This window comes from Lichenostomus cassidix, chromosome 4A, assembly GCF_008360975.1.
Source record: "Lichenostomus cassidix isolate B80296 chromosome 4A, HeHo_3.0, whole genome shotgun sequence".
NCBI lineage: Eukaryota > Metazoa > Chordata > Aves > Passeriformes > Meliphagidae > Lichenostomus > Lichenostomus cassidix.
Window position 1 is genome coordinate 2,322,902 of NC_139485.1, and position 13,219 is coordinate 2,336,120.

The window sequence follows — 13,219 nt, forward strand, 5'->3', positions numbered from 1 at the left end:
AGGAGCAGACGTGGATCCAGGGCCAGCAGGACCAGCACCAACACTCCAAACTGCCCCTCCCGGGCACTTTCTCACCTTTCTTTGATCAGTAAATCAGGATTTCAGGCATTTTTTCCGCTTTGCACACAGAGCAGCTGTGTGTGTGCCTAACAGCTTCTTTACACAGTCTTGCACTTCCTATTGTAGCTTTACACATAGAATAAGAGGGAAAAAAGCCCCACTTACCCTTCAATTATTTCAACCTTTCCCTGCTCTGTGTGTGACGTGGGCTTCTCTTTTGGTTACTATTTCCAGATTTGGTCTTTGGGTAGGTGAATGGAAGAGGAGAATGACAGGAGTTGTAGTTGATGACGATGGAGACTGTAAAATAAAGAGAAGCATTTTCAGTGCAGAACAGCCCTCCCCTATACATCCAGATCAGATTATATTAAATTAAATTAGTGACACCTACATAAATGCTTCCTACTGTTTTTATGCACACATACAAATATCACAACTGTCAAGGAGAACGCGGCTGTCAGTGATACGGCAGGGGGGAAAAAAGAGCAATTGCTAAAATGGAAGGGAAAAAAGGAAATCTAGGATAACAACCAGCGTTTGAGCAGCAGCAAAGGGGCTGCTGCTGGTTTGCAGGAGGGCCAGGAGGCAGCTGGAACTGCCACGGGAGCACTGGGAAGGGCTGGAGCAGAGGGCAGCGTGGAAGGAGGAACTGCAGCAACAACCCTGACAAACGCTGTTCTGCTTCCTAAAATACCCAAAATCAGCTCGTGAGAAAGTGAGGAAGGAGCTGAGAGCTTCGGGAAACACGACTCCCCCGTCCCCTGGAACGGCGGAAGGACTGCTAGCACGGGAGCGAATTGGTAACGTGGTCATCATACCAGCAACCCCCCCCAAAAACCAGATTAATCTCCCACCATCTGCTTTAATAGCAGAATTTCTGCTAAGTGGTTTTCCCCTCCACAGCCCCACACATCCATGTAAACAGACAAACAAACCATTTGGCTTCCCGCAGTCCCGGGGAACGCAGCTGCTCCGAGCGGGGCTCGCTGCCTTTGACACCATGCCAAGGCTGAATTCCTGCCATCCCCTTTCCTCCACACCTCTCCCCATCACCAGCTCCATGCCCTGCTCCTGTGCAGCCTCCCTAAAGCTTGGGGTGCCCCCAAATCGCTGTCCATCGAACATGGCAGCCTGGGAGCCTTAAAATATCATTTGACCGTAGCTCAGGAAAACAAAACAAGGCGAGGAGGGAGAGGAATGGACTTCCATGCTGTTGTTTTCCTCATGGCAACTCTCCCATCCTCTGCATGCAACTGGCACCTCCAGCACTGTGAGTCCCAGCCCAGACACTGAAAACACCCCCAAAAAAGCCTATTTACAAAATTGCTTCAAAGATGCCACGGCAGGCAGTGGAAAAAACCAACCCCCCGAGTCAAGGAGATTGTCTGCTTGGTTGGAAAAACACAAAGGTCACGGCAAGGAGTATATAAAAATACATGCTAACATTGAGGAGGTATAAACATAACACTAAATAAGACTTTTTACACCCAGCTCAGCATTTAACACTTGCCCAGAGGCCTTTGATAAATCCCAGGTGCCTGAACAAAGCGAGGAAGCTTTTTCATTGCTATTTAGCAAAACAGGGAAAGCAAAGCACAAGAGAATAAAACTGTTCAAGACATCAAGGACCAAGTCAGAAAGAAAACAGCCAGGTCTCCACATCCAGCTCTTCCATCGCCAAATGCCCTGCCAGGCTGCTGGATGGAAATAGAAATACTATTGTTAGCCCCAAGCCATGCAGACTCATTAACATTTATTTTAGTGCTATAAAATATATTTTTAAATACTTGAAGAAATAATCTGGAGGAAGTGCTAAAAGCTTGGAGCTTATTTTCAATATGCCCCAGCTTTTCCAGGGAGATTTCAGACCTCCTGGAAAGACACCGACCATCTCAGAGGCTGTGGGAGCATGAGGGTCCCTCCAGCTGTGCAATTCCCTGCCTTTGCTTCTGCTCCCAGGTTGTTCTAAATCTAAAAATGTGGATTTAATCACTGGTGGACAGCAGAATCCCCAAAGTATCGTCTCCCACATGTTTTTAATGCATGTAGGTGTTTATATATGAACAACACTTGGAAACAGAGGCACTGTGGGGTCGCCTCCTCGCCAGCAGAAACCCTTTCAGCATGGACAGATCTTGCTGAACACCCTCCACAGAGCCCCAGGTCCCACACCTCATCCCAGAAGTTCAGGGAGACAAACCCTGTTAGAATAATCAGGAGCATCTCCCCATCCCTGTGAAGAGCAGCAGTGCCATTGATCCCTTAAGAGAGAGGTTTGGGGTTGGTTAAAGGAGCAGTGGTTGTTCCAGTGGTATCCATAAGCACATCCAGAGAAAAACATGGGGTGGGAGGATACCAAGCCGTGGTGGGAGAAGAGATTCAACAAAGAACACAATCCAGAGGGACACACGGAGCACAGTGCCCTGGTTTTGCCAGCCCCAAATGGGTCATGCACATGGAGGATGCATTTGATCTTAAGCAAACCCTTCACAAGACAATTCTGGTTTTCCATCTGACCCAGCCAGCCTTGGATAAAATAAAATGGGAGCACCCATGGAGGGAGAAGAAACAGCTCCCTCCCTTTGCCTTGTCAAAATGTCATTGCACAGTTCGTGTTTCAGAGGCTCCCCATGGGAGGGAGGGGAGCCTCTGACAGAGGGGTCTTTAATCAGTGTTTTGGTGGGGGAAACAAAGGACCAAGAGCATTTCTGCAGTTCCAGAGCAGGTTCAATAGACACCCACCGGGATTTGCCATGTCAGGCTTGGAGTCAACACCCTCCCCAAGATCAAGAGGCCACCCTGGCACAGGGCACTGGCCATGGGATGGCACAGCAGAGCTGGAGGAGCCAATGCTCCCAGATTTCAAGTCACTGCTTTTCCCCTGTGCTCTGGCAGCGGTTTGGGTGCCAATCCCTCTACAAAACCTTCACGAGCCGCACCAAGTTCAAAGTCAAAAGGAACATTTGTTCTACAAGAAAACACATTGCAAACGACCCCTAACAAATTGCAGCTGCTGGAAGAGTCAGACGAGAGCACAGCAGCATTTCCCAGCCCCGTTGTCACTGCGGGCTCTGTGCTGCTGAACACAGTTTGTGTGCAGAGCACAAATTACAGAGCAGCACCACAGACCTGGAGAGGCAGCTCCGCTCTTCCCTGCACTGCTTCCCTCACGTTCTGAAGCCCATTAAACTCCTTCCCATTTAACTGCTTTATTTCGGTTCCTCGCCGCATAAAATCGTTCCACGAGCGCCGAAGCCGAATGAATAATGGCCAAAGTTTCCCTGCAAAAACTCCGAGAGCTGTTATGTAAAGCAGGGAGGATATCAGCAGATAGAGACAACTCGGAGGCAACCTGAGGGTTGGGATTCTGTGTCAGCTCGACACACAGGGGAAATAACCCTTTAATCCAGTGCAGTGTATTTCATTTACTGTAGTGTTATCCAGTTCGAAGATGTTATGAAAGGAATCCCTGGAGAGACTTAAGACTTCAAAACCAGCCTGAGTTTGAACTTAATTCCACTGTTGCAAAAGGCTGGAGCTGTGGAAGATGACCTTTTCCATACCTTGGATGCCAGGAGCCATCCTGCCTCATAATGTCACGCCAAATTAGAATATTCTCTTTTTGTTTTACTCGGGATTTTGTTTTGTTTTTTCTTTTTAATTAAAAGCATCTGTCACTATTAATGAAATGGGGGGAAAGAGAAGAAAAAATACCAGTAACACAAAAATAAAAAAAATTAAAGCTGGTGGTGTCCAGGGAGATGGAGAGAGTCAAAAAGCTGGATAATTAACAGAGGAACTTTCACCTCACCGTGAGCTCATCAGCAGAGCCCAGGTCAGGAGCAAAGGACCACCAGTGCCATCTCCTTGCTGCTCATCCCCTGAACAAAACAAAGGGATGCTCCCCACACACATCCCCCAAATCCCACTGGCAGCAGAACCTTGGGTGGTCTCTTCTCCAACAGGAAATGAGAGGGAAAATACCTTTAAAGTGCAAATCCCAAAGTTGTTCAGGTCTTACCAAGGTTATGCTGAATAAAAGTTCAGAAGTACTTTAAAAAACCAACCCATAAATCCATGCTAGTGAATGGGAAGCTGGTGGAACCCCAGGGATGAAGCTGTGTGGTCTGATCTTCTACCAACTGCAGGAGCTTCACTGCCCAGGGGGGATTTTTAAGGAACCCTGCAGGAAATTCCTTGAACAAGTCATGGAAATCCCAATTAAAGTTGTTCACTACTGTTAACTGCCTCCATGGACTTTACTATCTGGAGGTGAACCATAAAAGGCCAGTTTTCACTCGCTGCATCTTCCAAGTCAGATTGTGAGTGCAATTAAATGTAAATTTATATTTTCCAAAAATAGGGTTCCCCCACAAAATACTAAATTAATTACAAAATGTATTCCTAATGTGAAATTATTTAGCCTGTTAAAGCGGTACAAACAGCTTTATTGGATCATTAATGGTTAGAAACGTTCAGTCAGCACAGTTGGAAAAAATGTAAACTAAATATGTCAAGGATACGTTGCTTTCTCCTCTCACTATTTTTTAATGTCTTATTTCATGGTAGATAAGTGAAAAATCTTTTTACCTGACTTAGTAAGAGGCTCATTTACTCATGCAAATTTAAAACCAAGTGTCATAATACAATGAAATTATAAAAACATATCAAAAAGGAGTTAGTGAGTCACTAAATTTAGCTCCTAATGGAGTTCAAGCTGTCTTCTGCAGTTGTGTGTTAATGGGAAGAGCTCTGGTGGTCTGTAAACATCAGAGCAGAGCTCAGGAACCATCCCACATGCCCAGGGCTTCTGGAGATGCCCTTTGGCTTTCCAGCCCTCTATATCCAAGGAAATCGAAGGGAAACTTGGATTTTGATCCCAGCCAAGGTCAGGAATACACGCAGCACTAAATAAATTAAAATCCACCCTGATGAGCTCTGGGCAAGCCCCAGGTTCTGCAGAGCCACATCCCAAACTCCAGTGCCAGACCTGGTATGATCCTCAACATCCACAAGGAATTTCCTAATCCATACAACACATTAGGGCAGCCAGGGGGAAGCACTGACTGTGGGCTGGAAGATCCTGAGCAACACGAGGGTTTGGCTGGGAATCTGGGTAGATGCAAGTGACAAACTGAAGTGGTGTGTCTGAAACAACGGCAGCAATGCAGGGGGAGGGCAGGAGCAGGATCCTGGCTGGATATTTCACTCACTGATAGTCCAAGGACAGCACTACAGTGAAGTCTTTATGTTCTGAAACAATCTCATTCCAGGAGTAAGATGAGAAGAAGTTGTAAGAGAAGGGAAAGGAAGGGCCAAGCTTAAGAGATGACCAGACAGAGCCCCAATTCATCCAATCCAAAGCACCTACTGGGCAGAGTGGGGGAAAAAGAGGTCTCTGCAGAGAAATTGGCTTAAGATGCAGGGAGGCAATGTCCTAAAGGTGATAATGTCCCTATAATCCCTTCCATGGCCTAAAGGGACTCCAGGAAAGCTGGAGAGGGACTGGGGACAAGGGATGGAGGGACAGGACACAGGGAATGGCTTCCCACTGACACAGGGCAGGGTTAGGTGGGATATTGGGAAGGAATTGTTCCCTGTGAGGGTGGGCAGGCCCTGGCACAGGGTGCCCAGAGAAGCTGTGGCTGCCCCTGGATCTCTGGAAGTCTCCAAGGCCAGTTGGATAAGGTTTGGAGCAGCCTGGGACAGTGGAAGGTGTCCCTGCCATGGCAGGAGTGGCACTGGATGGGCTTTAAGGTCCCTTTCAACCCAAACCATTGTGGGATTCTCTGCCAGCCCTGTCCATCAGGGCAGGCTCGGGTTGGGGTCCCAGCCCAGCAGGATGGGGTGGCTGCAGCCCCAGAGGGGATGGAGGGAGGCTGTGGCCTCACACAGCCCTCACCAGCTGCTGATGTGCAGAACTGGGGCCCAACACACCACAAAAGGAAGAAACAAATATTCCCTGTGCTTCCTGACCTGGCAGAAAATCGTGAAAACAAGGCCCTGCAAGGAGAAGAGGCGAGGGAACTAATGGAAAAACATCTCCTTGCATTAAGGGCTGTGTTAAAGGTTTACGACATCATCTCCAGACAAGTCCACTGATATTCCTGAGCCCTCATCGATCCACAGGTCAAACCAGGAACGAAAAATATCAATTTTAGAAAATATCACTGGCTGAGATACAATAAACCTACCCTGTCCCTATGCACAGGTAAATAGAGAGACCTTTCCACGTGAGAGCAAAATCTGCTACAGAGCTTGGCTGTAACTACGAAATCCCTGACCTGGCTCTGCCTGTAACACTCACAGGCTGATACAAGGAATTAGGGAGATGTCCTACATAAGCGCTTTAATTAATTTGTGAAATTTTGCACCCTTCTCGGAGGCGGGCGACGTGGCACTCTGTGCTCCCTCGGATTGCCACCGCTCTCAATTTTATTTTTATCCCGAGTTCGATATGAATCAGGCTTTGCAAAAGACAAAACAACCCACTGTAATCATCCAGCATGCCAATTAAACTAAAAGATACCCTGGAAATTAAAATTAAATGCCGTATCTATGAAAAGAAGCAGACAGCTTCCTCGGAAACAACAGAGAAAGCCCATATTACAGGAACACGACCGTGGCAGCCCAAAATCGGCGCCAAAGCACTTATATAACTTACTACCATCCCTCACATCTGCATACTGGCGATCTTCATCACACCGGGTATGTTTTTGCACATTTATCATCAAGATTTATTGAAGTTGATTCCATAAATTTCATTGAGTTGTTCACTGCTGCTATTTGTTTCCAAGGCAACAAATGCACTTTGCCCAAGCCGCGTAGTGCATCACGCCTGTTCGGAATTTGGGGGTCCCTGCCCCTCGTGCTGCACAGTGCCAGCACCTCCCAACGCCAGCTGAACAAATCTGGGGGGGATTTATAGCAAAAATAATCTGCATTAGGGGAGGAAAATGTCAGCTGAAGCAGGCAGGGAGCAGGCTGCTGGCAAGAAGGTGGGATTTGTGCAAAGCCCCTGCTCCCATCTCATTTACACCTCGGACGGCTGGAGGTTGAGAAATCCATTCACAGGTTCAGGAGGAGTTGGAAGGTTCTTCCTGCACGAAATAATGACAGAAAGTCGCCTTCTTGTTGTCGTGGAGGAAAAAGGGACAACGGAAATGGTGAGGGGAATGAATGAAGAGGAGGAGGATTTATAAACACTGCACAAGCATCTCCACATCGGCAGCATCTGTGAGCCAGAGCCTGTGGCACAGGGAATTTGCAGGAAACCTTGGAAAAGTTCAGCTTGGGCTAAGAAAAACCAAGCACCAACTCACAGGAAGCATTATTGCCCAATTCCATGCTATTTGAAAAGTGTCCTGGCCCTGTCAGTATCGGAAAAGCTCAGGAGCCTCCCAGGAGCATCTCTCCCTCTGCACCACAGCCCTGTGGCACAAGGCAGTGCTGATCCACATGGGATCACCAGAACATCTTGGAAATAAAGGGCAGTGACAGAGGCAACCTCAGCTGCAGGAAGAAAAAAAAATTCAACTCTCAGAGACTCCTCTGGGAAAAGCCTCCCACAAAAAGCCATTCCTTCAGCATTTCTAAAAACAAAACCAATCTCGGACACAGCGATGATGTTTTAACAGGACACAGCATTTTTCCAACGATAATGAAGATATTTTTGTTTATCTGTCATAAGCAAATATCCATGACTGCAAGAAGAGGTGGCTGCCAAACTCAGCACACCAGTGCTGGCCAGTACATTTCAAACTGAAAACTTCATGGTGTGAGTCAGGGAAACCTGAAAACCCTTCAACTTCCAAACCCAGTCACAGGAGTGCTGTGTAGCTGCAGAGGAGACAGCCCCAATTATCCAGAGCACAGGAAGCAGCAATCCCTTCCCTTTTCCCTTTTCTTTTTTTTTTAACAAAATTGCTCTTTGTTGGGTAGCACATTCCCTTGGATTCCCAGAGCGATCAAAAAAGACAGCATCCCTGATGACAAAAGCCACTCGTTTTTCTGCTTTCAGCCTCAGAAATGTTAAAGGATTGTTTGCTTTCTAAGTGCAAGTCCACATTTAAGAGGAATAAAGAATTTCTCTGGCAGGCTGGATCAATGATGCAGCAAGCCAAGCATGCGACCTCCCGCAGGGAGCCTGGGTCCGGCGCTCCTGGAAACAATAAAATAACCTTACACTGCTCCTGATCGACTGCACAATGTGGGAAAGGGGGGAAAAACTTACTCCTGACCCTTGACGCAACCAGCCACCCCCTTCAGCTGGATGAACGGATGGCTTTCATTAACACTGCCGTGCTCAGGCATTTCATCCCCTTCTCCCCTTCATCAGACTGGCAGCCACGATGCCAGCCCTGCTGTCAGAGCCGTGGCAGTGGTTGCAGCCTGCGAATTGCCCTCTTCTTCCAGGAATGCTGCTGGAAACAGACGGTCCTGCAGTCGGGCGACGGCTGAAGAACATCCCACGCCACCGAGAACATCTCATGTAAGGATATTCTCCAGCCAGCAGCACAAAAGCAGGGGAAGGGTATAAACAGCCTTTGAGGAGGGTGTATAAATAGCTGTAGGTAACATTTATACGCTATAAAAACCCTTCATTTTTGGCCCAGCTTCGCAAGAGCGAGTTTCCTCTCGCAGCACTTGGGAGATTGGCTTCCCCTCGCCTTGCTGGCAGCATGGTAGGGAGAGGGCAGGGACTACAAATCCAGTACTGCACTCCTGGAGGAATGGCAGGAGTGGATTTCCCTTGCTGTTTTAAAGAGATCCTAGCAAGGCCTATCCTGATATGGAACCAAAAATCGGATATACTGGGCCAGATCCTTCTGTGGCACCAGGTGTGGGGCAGTGAGGGGCTGGATGGGGATGGTGATTTTCCTGTGCCTTCCTCTGACATAAACCCAATAACTGCATGGCCACACACACATCTCTCAGAGGCTCTCCCTCTCCAAAACAAATCCCCTCTGGCCCTGCAGTGGAAGGGGAGCTGCCAGCTGCAGGCAGGGTGAGCACAGCCCGGAGCGCTGTGCGCTGACAGCGGCATCTGCACATCACCAGCCCTCTGCCTCCCTCCCACCCGCCAGGGCCATGCTCACCAACCACCACCGGATAAAAATGCTCTTTAAAAGGCCTTATTTTCCTCCCTGGCTATTTGCTGGTGACGCAGCCTGTGGGTTCACACAGCCAAAGGAGTGGGAATTTCACACGGAATTTCCCCTCCGCCGCAGCATCAGCACCCCCAGAGATGCTCCAGCCCAAGCCCATCATCGCTGCCAATATTCCCCTCTGGTTCTCCCCCTGACAAAGCAGTGTCCTGGCACATCCCCAGAGCCACGATCCCACCTCCCATCCCTCTCCAAACCCCTCGGGAGGGCACGGAGAGGGAGCAGCCCCCTCCCTCCCTCCCTGCCGCGCCTCCCTGGGAAGCGGGGCTGCAGAACAAGGCTCGCCGATGAGCGCTGGCACCGCTCGCCTGCCACCCGGGGAGCGGCTCCCCGCGGCGTGCAGGTGGCTCCTTTGATTCCTGATTACTTGTCAGCCTTCCTTCGGGCTGGCACCGTGCCTGGGGCGAGCTGCAGCGAGAGGGTCACCCCACGAACAGCCGCTCCGAGGGGCTCTGCAGCTCGGCGGGATGGGAGAGGTGAGCAGGAGGGCACAGCTGCACCCCGGATCGCCCCACGGAGCATGGGACATTGGTCCCAAATGCCTCTCCAGGAAGGGCCCCTCAGCATTGTTTAATCAAGTGATGCCCCAGCCCAAACCTGCCGCAGCAGGAGAGCTGCAGAGTGGAGCTATCTGAAAAATTCCTGTTGAATTTGTCCACCAATTCAGCCAGGCCAAAATGTTGTGTCAGAATACACCAGTTTTAGCAGAAGTCACCCCAGGAAATCACACCAGGAATGTCTTGGAAACTCCCAGCATCACCCTTCAGGCTGGGAGACTTGGGTCCAAGTCCCTGCTGTGTCCAGTTCCCACCAAGCATCATCTCCCAGACCTCCAGGGGCAAAGTGCATGGAGCAAAACCACTGGAGCAAAACCATCCAAGGGTGTGGAGAAAACCATCCGAGGGTGTGGAGCACCACAAAAAGACACAAGTGTCTGGATAAGCCCCTGCAGAGGAAAAAACCAGCCTGTCAAACCCACAGCTCCACGGGCTGGTAACAGCAGTTCTCCCAGTCCCATGCTCTTCAATAAAGCTGGGAAGCACAGGACTCTGCTGGAGAATCCCAGCATCCTGCAGATCAGGCAGGCACCTGGGTAGTTTGGCCTTTTTCAACTTTGCCCAAACCCTGCTTTAATTCATTTTGGGCACAGGGTGTTTCCCAGTCTGGATTTGACCCTTCAGCTGAAGCTCTCCATGTGTTTGAGTGTCTGTACCAGCAGGGACTGTGTGTATTTGTGGGGGAATGAAGGAGCTAATTCAGGGCTTTGGTGAGATGAAAGGAAAAACCTTAATTAAAATAAGTTTTAAAGCTCATCAAGATTTTTTTTTTATCTTATTCAGATTAGCAGCCATCCTAAGATTCCACTCGGACTCTAAATGTGCTGCTTTCTTTCTGCCACTGTGGGCTCTGCACACAAAAAGCTCTTAAGAGATCACACCCCAATCTAAGAAAATAGAAATAGGGGGAAAAGTACACCTGACAGAAACGAAAATTACAGAGATTTCTCCAGGAATGCAAGTAAAGCCCTTATTTTGTAAAAAAAACACCTTCTGCCCAACCCAGCTCAGAAGGAGCACACCACCCTTCACAGAGGGTCCAAGCAGCTTTCCTTCTTCACAAAATCATGGAAAGAGGGGTGGGAAGGGACCTTAAAGCCCATCCAGTCCCACCCCTGCCATGGCAGGGACACTTTCCACTGTCCCAGGTGCTCCAAGCCCTGTCCAGTCTGGCCTTGGACACTTCCAGGGATCCAGGGGCAGCCACAGCTTCTCTGGGCAGCTGTGCCAGGGCCTCACCACCCTCACAGGCAAGAAAAGGTGGCTCACATGAGAGCTGGCATGATAGGGACACTCACTCCCTGTGGATTCTCCAGAGCCAGCAGACACAGCAGAGAGGAGCAACTCGACTGAGCAACTCTGGCCACCCCATGCTGGGCTCCAGGCACAAGTTCCCATCTCAGCTCAGGCAACTCCGTCCCAGGGGAAAAGCAGAGGTGAGACAAGGATACATTTCCACAACAGGCTGATTTTTAAAGCAAAATCCCAAACCAGAAGCAGCTGCATGTTCACAACGCTCATACTGATCCTGACAGCGATGGAGCAATGAGTGATCAACAGCGCATGAGAAATGCAATTTAACATCGCAGTTCCCCAACCCCTGACTCTGCTGCTTCCACTGTTTGCAATCCCCAGGCATCCACCAGCTCCTCCAGGAGAGCATTTTTTGAGGAACATCTGCAGATTTGCAGCAACAGCCTCACACAAACAGGTTTTACAATGAGGAGCGAGCACAGAGTTTTCCTCCCATAATCCCAACTAAAAAAAATTGTATCAAAGATAACAAAAACCCTTTATGTTCAGAGGTTTCTCCAGTAACACCAATCCTCACCCTGCAGTCACCCAGCTGCCCTCCACCCCTCCAGGATGGAATTTGGATGCTTGCTGTGAAATACAGCAAGGCAGGGAAGAGAAGAAGCAGCATTTCCAGGCAAACCATTTGACAGATATTTGCTCTCCACTCCCCAGCAGCCCAAGCCAGGGCATTACCTGTACTGCATCCCAGGTACCATCAGTTTGATATTGAGTTTACTTTAAGAAAGAGAAGAACCAAATTGATTTCTTGGGAGGATAAACTCGCAGCTAAAGGGAAAAACTACAATTACACTTTTCAGCCATGAAAAGTAAATCAGATGGTGCTGAAATCCCAGCAGAAAACACAGATTAATTAAAGTCTGCACTTTCTAAATCTGTTATTCAACTAAACACAGCTGTTAAAAAAATGATGCCTTTGCTGTAATTTCCATGTACATTCATACCACTGAAATACTGCAAAAAACATTATTAAGTGTGCTCAGTGGCTGCTGGAGTTGAACAGGAAAAGAAAGCACACATATATCTTTAATTATGACAAGGACTGCTTTCTTTGAAAGAACAAATTTTACTTGGGAGCTCAAACGCTGCCTCCACGGATGGGATGGAACTTATTCCAGTGGGAGGAGAGCAGGACTGGGACCTTGAGGTGAGGCAAACCAGCATCCCCTGGGCAGGCTGGGAGCTCAGGGTGCTCCCTCCTCCTGCATCAGCAGTCCATGCCCACGGCACGTGGCATCCATCAGCCAGATCCCAGCTCTCCTTCTGGTGCAAAACCACTTGTACTTCCAAGTGCTTTTGGCCATCTGTCCGTCACAGGCAGCGCTTCCCAATTGTGCTGATTTCATTAACCCTAATATATTTTAAGATCTCGCACAGATTTAAAAAAAAAACCCAACCCACCATCAGTTCTTCTGCAGGGCCTCATCTAGAGCCCGTCAGGGCGAGGAGAGGCTGTGCTGACCACTGCAGATCCAGCTCTGCTTCCACATGGAGCTGACTGATCCATCAGGAGACAGACAGCGCAGTCACCGACACAGGGAAATCCTACAGGACACACATCCCGGTCCCCCTGCACATCCCAGAGCTTTCCAGGCTCCATGGGGACTCTGGGGGGGTGTGGCAGAGCACAGAGCTGGCAGAGCACAGCTACACTGATGCCCTGCCAGCTGTGGACAACACCACACGCCTCGAACAGAAGCTTCCCTTCTTTTCCCCTCCTTTCCCTCCAAGTCTCCACCGAGGCTCAGAGTGGAGAGATCCTTGGAGAAAATGGGAAAATGCAGTGATTTGAGTGGGACCTCAAAGGCACTCTGCAATTCAACCCAGCCAGGAGAAACTTCCTTCCCAGCCTGCCACAGCTGTGCCTCCCCTGTGGAAGAGAAAGCAACACTTGAACCTTGCCTGCTCTGCAAGGGGGAGAAGGCATGGCAGAGCCCTAGCTGCCTCTCAGTGCTTCTGAAATCATTCCAGCTCGAAATATAATTAGGATGATCTAATACAGTCATATATTAATGTTGGCAAGAGCTCCTCGCCTCCATATCAGCCCGGAAAGCCTCCTGTAATCCAGCCCTGCCAGCACTCTGGGCCTGGCCGGGTGACAGATGTGCCACCAATGTACAC

The 13,219-nt window shown here is 49.2% G+C and overlaps 1 protein-coding gene across 3 annotated transcripts in view; it reads right to left on the reverse strand.

Annotated features, from left to right (window-relative positions):
• NEXMIF (neurite extension and migration factor) overlaps window positions 1-13,219 on the reverse strand; it is a 161,693-nt gene that overhangs the window by 54,857 nt on the left and 93,617 nt on the right. For all 3 annotated transcript variants that reach the window (XM_085060048.1, XM_085060045.1, XM_085060046.1), the window contains exon 2: window positions 226-360. The gene's annotated coding sequence lies outside the window, so the exon portion shown is untranslated. The remainder of the gene's footprint in view (window positions 1-225; window positions 361-13,219) is intronic.